Source organism: Amia ocellicauda, chromosome 19, assembly GCF_036373705.1.
Source record: "Amia ocellicauda isolate fAmiCal2 chromosome 19, fAmiCal2.hap1, whole genome shotgun sequence".
Lineage (NCBI taxonomy): Eukaryota > Metazoa > Chordata > Actinopteri > Amiiformes > Amiidae > Amia > Amia ocellicauda.
In genome coordinates this window covers 1712319-1723816 of record NC_089868.1, presented here as the reverse complement: position 1 = coordinate 1723816, position 11498 = coordinate 1712319, and the positions used below count along the sequence as shown (strand labels likewise).

The 11498-nt window shown below is 40.9% G+C and overlaps 3 non-coding genes across 3 annotated transcripts; all 3 read left to right on the top strand.

Moving 5' to 3' along the window:
• The first annotated feature begins 399 nt into the window (after nt 1–399).
• trnag-ucc (transfer RNA glycine (anticodon UCC)) lies at nt 400–471 on the top strand. The gene has a single exon. It is a non-coding gene; the product is annotated as a tRNA-Gly (tRNA).
• Nucleotides 472–6724: 6253 nt separating this feature from the next.
• trnaw-cca (transfer RNA tryptophan (anticodon CCA)) lies at nt 6725–6796 on the top strand. The gene has a single exon. It is a non-coding gene; the product is annotated as a tRNA-Trp (tRNA).
• A 2305-nt stretch (nt 6797–9101) lies between these two features.
• Nucleotides 9102–9173, top strand: trnag-ucc (transfer RNA glycine (anticodon UCC)). Its single transcript has one exon. It is a non-coding gene; the product is annotated as a tRNA-Gly (tRNA).
• Nucleotides 9174–11498: the final 2325 nt, after the last annotated feature.

Genomic DNA, 11498 nt, shown 5'->3' with positions numbered 1-11498 from the left:
TGCGCTAAATAAAAACTGACCTTTAAATAAACAGTATTCATCTATCGAGAATCTATGTTCATGGTTTGTATAGAAGTATTTCCACATATGCATCTGGACACTCGGGCAAGCCAGCTGAGAAGTCGCTCAAGTCGCCGCAGCTAAGTATCGCCTTTTTCTCTCGCGTTTCCTAGTTTAGTTAAGAGTTACATTGATTGTTTACGTGGTTTGTTTAGCTAAGAATGATATATCTTGCACCTGTTTTGTAGTAAGAGCAGCGACTGTTTGTTAGTGAATTTAGCAAGTTACTTAGCACACTCAATCAGAAGCTTTACACTGTAGGCTGTGATTATTCGCATGTATCTAGTCAGATGAATGATCTGAAATGCATCAAAAGTCATGGAATGAGAGACTTTCTGGGCGTTGGTGGTATAGTGGTGAGCATAGCTGCCTTCCAAGCAGTTGACCCGGGTTCGATTCCCGGCCAACGCAACGTTTTCTTTCTAGGCTTCCGCCATCACACTTGTGATGCTTCGGGGGAGTTCGACACCATTCAAGCTATTGCGACCCTACTAAGCCTGCACTTACCGCTGTTTTCACTAACACACTTCTGGTGAACCGTTGCGCATGAACAGATGACGAATAAATGGCCTTACACTAGTATCCCACAGCACCAGCTTCGTCTGTAGAAAAACAAAGGTTCCTCTCCCTGCTGCAGGATACCCACATCACACTTGACTCGCAGACCTTTACTGCGCCCTCTTGCTTCATGTGGGCCGTGCTCCCAGAAGCGCTGTAACATACATGTGCACTTGCGTGCAAAAGTATTTGGTATTACATTTATTTGACGTGTTCATTGCTTGAATATACTTTAAAAGCTAATACACTCCTCTCTATGCTCACCAACAACAATGTTGGCGATGATGACGGCTAAAGTAAGGAGAAATAGAAATGCCACTTCCATTCACTCCAATTACTATTGTTGTTATTATTACAAGGGAAAACTATGACCCTTGGTCATCAGTGTCTTGGGCGGACAGTTATGTCATTTAACAACATCCAAGATACCCAAGCCATCGGTCAGTCAGCACCGCTAGATGGCGGCAGTCAGACACTCATGCAATGTTTGAAGAAGAAAGTGTTCAAATAGAGGAGCGCACAACTCTCTACGTGGCACCGATGTTAACTAGTTTTCACAGAAACCTGTGCTATGTGGCTCGTTGGTCTAGGGGTATGATTCAAAGGGTTCATATCCCGGACGAGCCCTTTGTTTTAGTCTTCTCTCATTCATTTTCATTTTCTCAGCAAAGCACCCTTGACAGGGTACTTTTGCCAACATGAAAAACATTTCCTTCATGTATCATGACTTCATTATGGTAATATCTCATTTCGTATAATTCCAAATAGGCCTCTTTACAATCATCTACAAGTCTACATATACCAGCATGATTTCAGACAATGTGCACAATATGTAGTCCATGTCTGTCTCTCTGTCTCTCTAGATATATGTTTATAATTGAGTTGATGATAGTTGCATCTGTGCGCCAAACTGTGTCTGAGCAGCAGACTGTAACTTGAAATAATTGCATGAAAATGTCTGTATCTTCTTAATTTTATGCAGGTTAGTTCAGCTAGTAAGAAAGGTCACTATCTTTTTTATCTTTTTCTGTAACTAAACCATTCAGTCTTTCTACATGATGCCGTAAATCCAACATTTCCCCAATTCGCTCCCTGCGAGAAGACAATGCGATGTGCAATGAAAGTGATTGCCTGTCACTTGGCACTTCAGTTCTGCGTACCACCAAGTCTTATTAGACTCCTTAGTTCTATACTGAAAATACTATAGTGCATAAAAAACTGAACTAATGCACATCACAGAACATGTATTGCACTTTAACATACACTGTACTTGTTGAAGAAATTGATGTAATAATCAATACAAATGTAAATAGTGCACTATGCATATTGAAATCAGAGCAATAACTAATAAACTGTTTAGGTAAAATAACATCCACACCAAAAATACTCAATACTGAAAATACTATAGTGCATAAAAAACTGAATTTCAATAATACAATACTATGAAAAATCATTAGCTGACAACTGGCAAACTACTACAGTACTTAACTACTAGCTGATCATGATCATCATTTGGATGGCAACTGGCAGTAGGCTAGCTAGCAAAGTGAGCTGGATTATTACTTTATAATGATATATAATTTATAAAGACATGTAAATTCCTCACAAAGTTATGACTTAAAGTCCCACTGCTTGGAATTTAGAAAACACAGAATATCACTAAAGTTCACCTGACATTATGTTTATGAACTCCACCACAATATACATTATATCCATCATATTTACATTACATTTAGCATACATATCCCTGACGCGTGTATTGACCTCACTGGAGACAATATGCTCGAGTCACAGATTAAATGCCCCTCTCCCTCTCGGGTTTACATGGTCTTAGTTTATTGCACTAGAGACGAGTTGTTTACCCGCAGCACTGCACAGGGCAAAGGACTGTCTTGTGCATTGCGCCTTGTTTAATACTTTGTTTTAATGATCTTACCGAGTGGTTTTTTACGTCACTGGTGGGGCTACAAAGCCATGAATCGAAGTGTTTTATCAAGTTAGGATTAAAACACGATGTACAGTACTGAACAGTGTACAACAGACCCACAACAATTTAGAGAGCATAATGATAAAGTAAACCACTGATCCGCATTAACCATGAAACGTCCATCAGCAATGTACTTTACCTTGAAACCCACAATAAATGGACCAGACCGTTACCTTGCACTTTTAAAATGCGTCCATTTCGGGAATGTTACATGGATACCATCATCTCAGACATTAGATTTTGCACGTAAACTGTGGGCTTAGATCGTGGAAAATTGTGCATGTTTTCAAAATTTCTACGCCATTAACTGGTGTTCTTGGGATGCTCCTTCTGTGTGACCGTATACCTCGAGTAAACGTTTACTCGGTCTGCTTGAGCAAGTGGGTTGAAATGACGTGTGTAAGCCGAAAGCCAGTAATGTATTTTGATACCAGACATTACAGCTTTCATGACCAGGGGCGCAGCGAGGATTTCAGGGCCCCATGAAAGTAAAAAAGGTAGCTACCGAAGTGTGACCCATCGGGAGGATAGCTAAACCCGGGGGTTATGCCTGTGAGGAGAGGTTGAGGGGTGGATGAGGAAGCTCGCCACTTGATAGGTCCGGTCGTTGAGGTAGGAGGAGAAACAAGTGAGAGCAGTCCCAGAGATTCCAAGGTCAGCGAGGCAGGAGAGGAGGATGGAGTGATCGACGGTGTCAAATGTTGCGGAGAGACCAAGGAGGATGAGGATTGAGGAGAGGGAGGCTGCCCGAGCACAGTTGAGGGAGTCAGTGACTGCCAGGAGAGCAGTCTCACTGGTGTGAGAGGTGTTTGGAAGGCGGATTGCAGAGGATCAAGAAGTGAGAGATGGGAAAGGAATGCAGAGAGCTGACAGTGGAAAGTGAATAAATAAAACAAAACAAGAAGCAATAAAAAACACACAAAACAAATACCAAAATAGGCTAACGCCCATTGCTTGTGATGCAATAAAGGGACACTGTTTGGAATGAATGAGAATTGTGCATTCTTACAGATGCCCCACAACGATCACACCTTTTGATCGATCAGCTATTTAACTCTTTCATCAACCTCCATTACCTATAACATAATTCTGAGAAATGTACTTTTTCTTTCAAGTGTGCTGCAGGAAACATCCACTTATTTATAATTCGTTTTATGTCACTTGTTTGCTGCAAGAAAGGCAAGGCGAGTAAGGCTGTAGAACACTGCTACATTATGCATCTTGCACTATGGTGTCGGTAATATAGTTTTTTCGTGCAATACTTATTTATATTGTATTCATAATTCGTTTTGTCACTTGTTTCTTGCATACTGTTTTTATTTTGTGTGGTTTTTTATTGTTTCAAAAATAAAGAAAATCTAAGACATGAAGCTATGCAGTTTCTGTGTGAGTGTATGAACACAATGATCGGTGGTGGAATTGGCTGCGATGCAAGGGGACCAGCTAAAATCTTGCCTAGGGCATCAAATTGGTCAGGGCCGGCCCAGGGCGGAATGACTGATGTGCGGTCCTAATTAATCGGCTACGTAAATCATTCCTTTCCGACCGAACCTGTAACGCTCAAATAATTAATCTGTATAATTTAAATCTATAATCTCTATGAATTATTCCTCGCAGAAAAGCTACTGGGTCTGGATCACTACTGGATCTGTTAGGAACGGCGCCGTCATTGTTGGGGGACACAGTCAGCTGTCATTTAACTGGGCAGATGAAATACAGTCAGATTGTTAGCCATCTAACTTCAAGTTAACCTGACAGGGAGCAGGTTTGAGATGCTGGACATGCTGCTCTGGAAACATAGCTGGCTGAACTTTAAACTCGCTACGGAGAATGGAAAATCCCGAGTTAATGCCAAGTTATCCTGAAACTTAGCCGGCTAACCTACTTATCCAAGTAGGAAGAACACATCCAGGTGCCTATATGTTGTTGGTTTCTTTACAATGCTTGTGTAACTTAATAATATATATACTTTTCCTTGTGCAGAAAACATATCGGCACAATTCGAACTTATGCAAGTTTTATTGTAGAATACTACTACTACTAATAATAATTACAATTATTATGATAATAAACACGAAACAGAGACTGATTAGCATACGTTGAGGTTATCAACAAAGCTATTAACTCTTTACCATAATGCATTTTTACTATTAAGTTGTATCTGAAGCATATCATCTTTCGTGAAACTTGATTTGATTGTGTACTTACCCAGCGTTACTTTTCACTTTTCTGTATGTGCACATATTCCTGTTATCCACAAACCACTGTAGTTATTTAAAGCAACTAAACGCAATAACTTCATCGTCACTCTTGTAACATTAAAACCCAATATTCACTGGCGCTGTTTAAACTGTGAATAACTAGGTGAGTGCATGTTTTTTTCAGATAATGGCCAATTCTACCTGTTCACCAAAAGCAAGCATGTGCAAATATGTACATTTATTATTTGGACCTTATTATATTAAACCTATTGTAAAATAAAATACAATATTAGTAAAGGCAAATACACTCACCTAAAGGATTATTAGATACACCTGTTCAATTTCTCATTAATGCAAATATCTAACCAACCAATCACATGGCAGTTGCTTCAATGCATTTAGGGGTGTGGTCCTGGTCAAGACAATCTCCTGAACTCCAAACTGGATGTCTGAATGGGAAAGAAAGGTGATTTAAGCAATTTTGAGCGTGGCATGGTTGTTGGTGCCAGACGGGCCGTTCTGAGTATTTCACAATCTGCTCAGTTACTGGGATTTTCACGCACAACCATTTCTAGGGTTTACAAAAAATGGTGTGAAAAGGGAAAAACATCCAGTATGCGGCAGTCCTGTGGGCGAAAATGCCTTGTTGATGCTAGAGGTCAGAGGAGAATGGGCCGACTGATTCAAGCTGATAGAAGAGCAACTTTGACTGAAATAACCACTCGTTACAACCGAGGTATGCAGCAAGGCATTTGTGAAGCCACAACACGTACAACCTTGAGGCGGATGGGCTACAACAGCAGAAGACCCCACCGGGTACCACTCATCTCCACTACAAATAGGAAAAAGAGGCTACAATTTGCACAAGCTCACCAAAATTGGACAGTTGAAGACTGGAAAAATGTTGCCTGGTCTGATGAGTCTCGATTTCTGTTGAGACCTTCAGATGGTAGAGTCAGAATTTGGCGTAAACAGAATGAGAACATGGATCCATCATGCCTTGTTACCACTGTGCAGGCTGGTGGTGGTGGTGTAATGGTGTGGGGGATGTTTTCTTGGCACACTTTAGGCCCCTTAGTGCCAATTGGGCATCGTTTAAATGCCACGGCCTACCTGAGCATTGTTTCTGAGCATGTCCATCCCTTTATGACCACCATGTACCCATCCTCTGATGGCTACTTCCAGCAGGATAATGCACCATGTCACAAAGGTCGAATCATTTCAAATTGGTTTCTTGAACATGACAATGAGTTCACTGTACTAAACTGGCCCCCACAGTCACCACATCTCAACCCAATAGAGCATCTTTGGGATGTGGTGGAACGGCAGCTTCGTGCCCTGGATGTGCATCCCACAAATCTCGATCAACTGCAAGATGCTATCCTATCAATATGGGCCAACATTTCTAAAGAATGCTTTCAGCACCTTGTTGAATCAATGCCACGTAGAATTAAGGCAGTTCTGAAGGCGAAAGGGGGTAAAACACAGTATTAGTATGGTGTTCCTAATAATCCTTTAGGTGAGTGTATAAGCGGAATATATTTGTTATAAATACAGCAAATATAGTTTTATATTCACTGTATTTTCCATTTCATGGGATTCCAGAATAATTTCTGTATCAAATTTAAACTACTGAGATATCATATTAAAGATATAGGAAAGACCAAACATATGTGCAGTGTCCGGTTTTCTTTTTTTTCTTTCTTTCTGTAATTTCTGCTTTAAGTTTAACTTGGTATTCACGTCATGCCATGTGTTCTGTGTCATGCTCACTGTCACTATCTCTTTAGCATTCTGTTTAACTTCTTCATCACGTCAATGCTTCAGTTGCCCATTCATTAACCTAATGGTCACTAGCAAAACATCACCATAGTTCCCAATATTTTTCCTTGACGTCCTGTGTTAACTGAAGTTTAAGGACCTCGTGGCGCAACGGTAGCGCGTCTGACTCCAGATCAGAAGGTTGTGTGTTCAAATCACGTCGGGGTCAGTCTTTTACTCTACATTCCCTGTAATATCACTCAATAATTCCTGCTCTGGAGAGTGTTATTAATATCCTAGAATGCATACGTTGTTAGTCTAAGTAACATGCATCTACACCCGAGAGGATGCATAAAAGTCAGTCTGGTCTCCTGCACGTTGAAATTATATTTGATTTTAAGAATCCGTATCGTTTGTTATATTTTAATCTGCCTTGTTATAGGCTATTAACAGTGGACTGTCACAATCCGTGTTTTATTCACCTGCTGTATAGCTCCCTTTTATGTATTTCTTGTGCTTTCGATTACCGCCTACCCTATACTGTCTCACTTTCTGATCCCTGGTCGACACAATTCATACACTAATAAAAACGTATAGAAATACTTTAGATAACATCAACACTACTAGGTAATAATAGTAGATGGGATTCAATGTTCATTTCTCGGTTCATGTTTGAGCGATTCCGAGGCCTCGCTAAGGTGCCTTTTAGTGATGCGCTAAGGTCGCTGCACTGTGGCGCGGCACACCGACCCCCCAGGATGTTGCCATATTATTAGGAATATTATTAGGGTTCCACTGTACAAGATCTGCTGCCGTGCTCGGCATTACCAGCAGCTTATCCAGACGGAGGCGCCGGGTGTCACAGAGAGATGCAGGTCGGTGCTGCTAGTGGAGCGAGTCACTCATACTTTGACAATCACTCTTTGGGTGCATCGGGGTGTGTATATTGAAGTCACTAGACTTTCATTGACGTACACGGAGTAGCCTACACAGCATCAGCTGAGTTTGCGCCTGTAGAAAAGCCTGGCTGAATTTCTGCCAGCCCCAGCTCCTCTAGTCCAATAGTGCTATTAGTCAGCAACATTAGATGGCAGTCACACACAAGGTGCTTGAACTTGAGACTGAGAAAGTTTCCAGTTGTTGGAGCGCACCGCTTTCTACGTGGCACTAGTGTAAAGATGTCACTAATGTAAGTTTGTTCGAGATATGATTCTCTCTTAGAGTGCGAGAGGTCCTGGTTTAAAATGCCTTTCTTTTACGGTTTTCTTAATTTCTCATTGTATAAAACACATTATTATTATTTTTATGTCTTGGCAGACGCCCTTATGCAGGGCGACTTGCAACATAAGTGCAAGAATACAGTTAAGTACAAGGCATCAAACATTACAAATTCAAATTTACATTAAACAAAGCAATTCAAGATAATACATTTTACAACTTCCAATGTATACAGTTAAGTACAGTAAGTGCAGTCATACATTGTGAAAAGTAAAGCTAAGTGCCGTCAAGATGTACGACAATTGTCGAAATCATGTATTTGGCCAGTGAATAAGATCTCTTCTCCTCTCATCAGCATTTTATTATGGTATTACCCCTTTTCTGTAAAGATTAGTTTATAATACACATGCATATACTACATATACTATTATCATTTAAAATATTGTAGACAGACGCCATCCGACTGTCTATCCGTCTATTTTTAAATCCATCTAGTTTTGTCCATTTGTCCAAAATGTGGCTAGAGACAGTGGCTTGCTTTCTACCTAGTTCCCCCAGTAAAAGCCATTAACCACTGAAGAAACTCAATTCATTTCTGACAGTCATTTAAGGTAAGGTACATCCTTGCCATTCTTAACAATGACTGTGATGTCATCTACGTAAGCCACCGCTTTGAAAAGTTTCATTAATACACCAGGAACAATCAGCCCAAATAGTCTGTAGGTTATGTGAATGCATCACTACCAGCAGGTGACACACACACACACACACACACACTTTTTTCTCGAGTTTGTTTTTCCATTCCAATGGGTGTCCAAGTTACTCCAACAGTCCAAGTTACACTGTCAATCAAATACATCATTGTCCGTGTTCCACCTCGGGGGGTAAATTCAATAAACTATGCGCTAAATAAAAACTGACCTTTAAATAAACAGTATTCATTTATCGAGAATCTATGTTCATGGTTTGTATAGAAGTATTTCCACATATGCATCTGGACACTCGGGCAAGCCAGCTGAGAAGTCGCTCAAGTCGCCGCAACTAAGTATCGCCTTTTTCTCTCGCGTTTCCTAGTTTAGTTAAGAGTTACATTGATTGTTTACGTGGTTTGTTTAGCTAAGAATGATATATCTTGCACCTGTTTTGTAGTAAGAGCAGCGACTGTTTGTTAGTGAATTTAGCAAGTTACTTAGCACACTCAACACGCCCTGTCTGTAATCAGAAGCTTTACACTGTAGGCTGTGATTATTCGCATGTATCTAGTCAGATGAATGATCTGAAATGCATCAAAAGTCATGGAATGAGAGACTTTCTGGGCGTTGGTGGTATAGTGGTGAGCATAGCTGACTTCCAAGCAGTTGACCCGGGTTCGATTCCCGGCCAACGCAACGTTTTCTTTCTAGGCTTCCGCCATCACATTTGTGATGCTTCGGGGGAGTTCGACACCATTCAAGCTATTGCGACCCTACTAAGCCTGCACTTACCGCTGTTTTCACTAACACACTTCTGGTGAACCGTTGCGCATGAACAGATGACGAATAAATGGCCTTACACTAGTATCCCACAGCACCAGCTTCGTCTGTAGAAAAACAAAGGTTCCTCTCCCTGCTGCAGGATGTGCAATGAAAGTAATAGCCTGTCACTTGGCACTTCAGTTCTGCGTACCACCAAGTCTTATTAGACTCCTTAGTTCTAACTGCAAGTTCCCTGCCATGTCCATGAAAGGGGATTGAGTCCGTATTGAACCATTATCTAAAACACAAAACTATGAGAAAGCTTTCGTGATCTATTGGTGCGCATCGCTGCCTTCCGAGTAGTGGCCAGTACTACTACTACTAAAGGTAATTATACTAAGGAACGAATGAACGAAAGAGAGAGTATCATTACTCAGTACACTTAGAGGCTATGTGTGTACTAGTAACTTGTTACTTGATTTAAGTCACGAAAAGTCCCATCCAACGTCAGTCCCATCCTATGTAATGTGTGATGTCCAGAGCCGGCCCTAGCCATTTGGGGGCCATATGCGAGATTTGATAGTAGCCCCAGAACCATCCCCCCTCTCGATGAAAAACATTTTAGTGGTGCCCATGTTTATGGCGTATAGAGAATGTTTAGTTAAAACTAAAATAAACACAAACAATTAAATAATGCACATCACAGAACATGTATTGCACTTTAACATTCACTGTACTTGTTGAAGAAATTGATGTAATAATCAATACAAATGTAAATAGTGCACTATGCATATTGAAATCAGAGCAATAACTAATAAACTGTTTAGGTAAAATAACATCCACACCAAAAATACTCAATACTGAAAATACTATAGTGCACAAGAAACTGAATTTAAATAATACAATACTATGAAAAATCATTAGCTGACAACTGGCAAACTACTGCAGTACTTAACTACTAGCTGATCATTATCATCATTTGGATGGCAACTGGCAGTAGGCTAGCTAGCAAAGTGAGCTGGATTATTACTTTATAATGATATATAATTTATAAAGACATGTAAATTCCTCACAAAGTTATGACTTAAAGTCCCACTGCTTGGAATTTAGAAAACACAGAACATCACTAAAGTTCCCCTGACATTATCTTTATAAACTCCACCACAATATACATTATATCCATCATATTTACATTACATTTAGCATACATATCCCTGACGCATGTATTGACCTCACTGGAGACAATATGCTCGAGTCACAGATTAAATGCCCCTCTCCCTCTCGGGTTTACATGGTCTTAGTTTATTGCACTAGAGACGAGTTGTTTACCCGCAGCACTGCACAGGGCAAAGGACTGTCTTGTGCATTGCGCCTTGTTTAATACTTTGTTTTAATGATCTTACCGAGTGTTTTTTTACATCACTGGTGGGGCTACAAAGCCATGAATCGAAGTGTTTTATCAAGTTAGGATTAAAACACGATGTACAGTACTGAACAGTGTACAACAGACCCACAACAATTTAGAGAGCATAATGATAAAGGAAACCACTGATCCGCATTATCCATGAAACGTCCATCAGCAATGTACTTTACCTTGAAACCCACAATAAATGGACCAGACCGTTACCTTGCACTTTTAAAATGCGTCCATTTCGGGAATGTTACATGGATACCATCATCTCAGACATTAGATTTTGCATGTAAACTGTGGGCTTAGATCGTGGAAAATTGTGCATATTTTCAAAATTTCTACGCCATTTACTGGTGTTCTTGGGATGCTCCTTCTGTGTGACCGTATACCTCGAGTAAACGTTTACTCGGTCTGCTTGAGCAAGTGGGTTGAAATGACGTGTGTAAGCCGAAAGCCAGTAATGTATTTTGATACCAGACATTACAGCTTTCATGACCAGGGGCGCAGCGAGGATTTCAGGGCCCCATGAAAGTAAAAAAGGTAGTTACCGAAGTGTGACCCATCGGGAGGATAGCTAAACCCGGGGGTTATGCCTGTGAGGAGAGGTTGAGGGGTGGATGAGGAACCTCGCCACTTGATAGGTCCGGTCGTTGAGGTAGGAGGAGAAACAAGTGAGAGCAGTCCCAGAGATTCCAAGGTCAGCGAGGCAGGAGAGGAGGATGGAGTGATCGACGGTGTCAAATGTTGCGGAGAGACCAAGGAGGATGAGGATTGAGGAGAGGGAGGCTGCCCGAGCACAGTTGAGGGAGTCAGTGACTGCCAGGACAGCAGTCTCAGTGGTGTGAGCG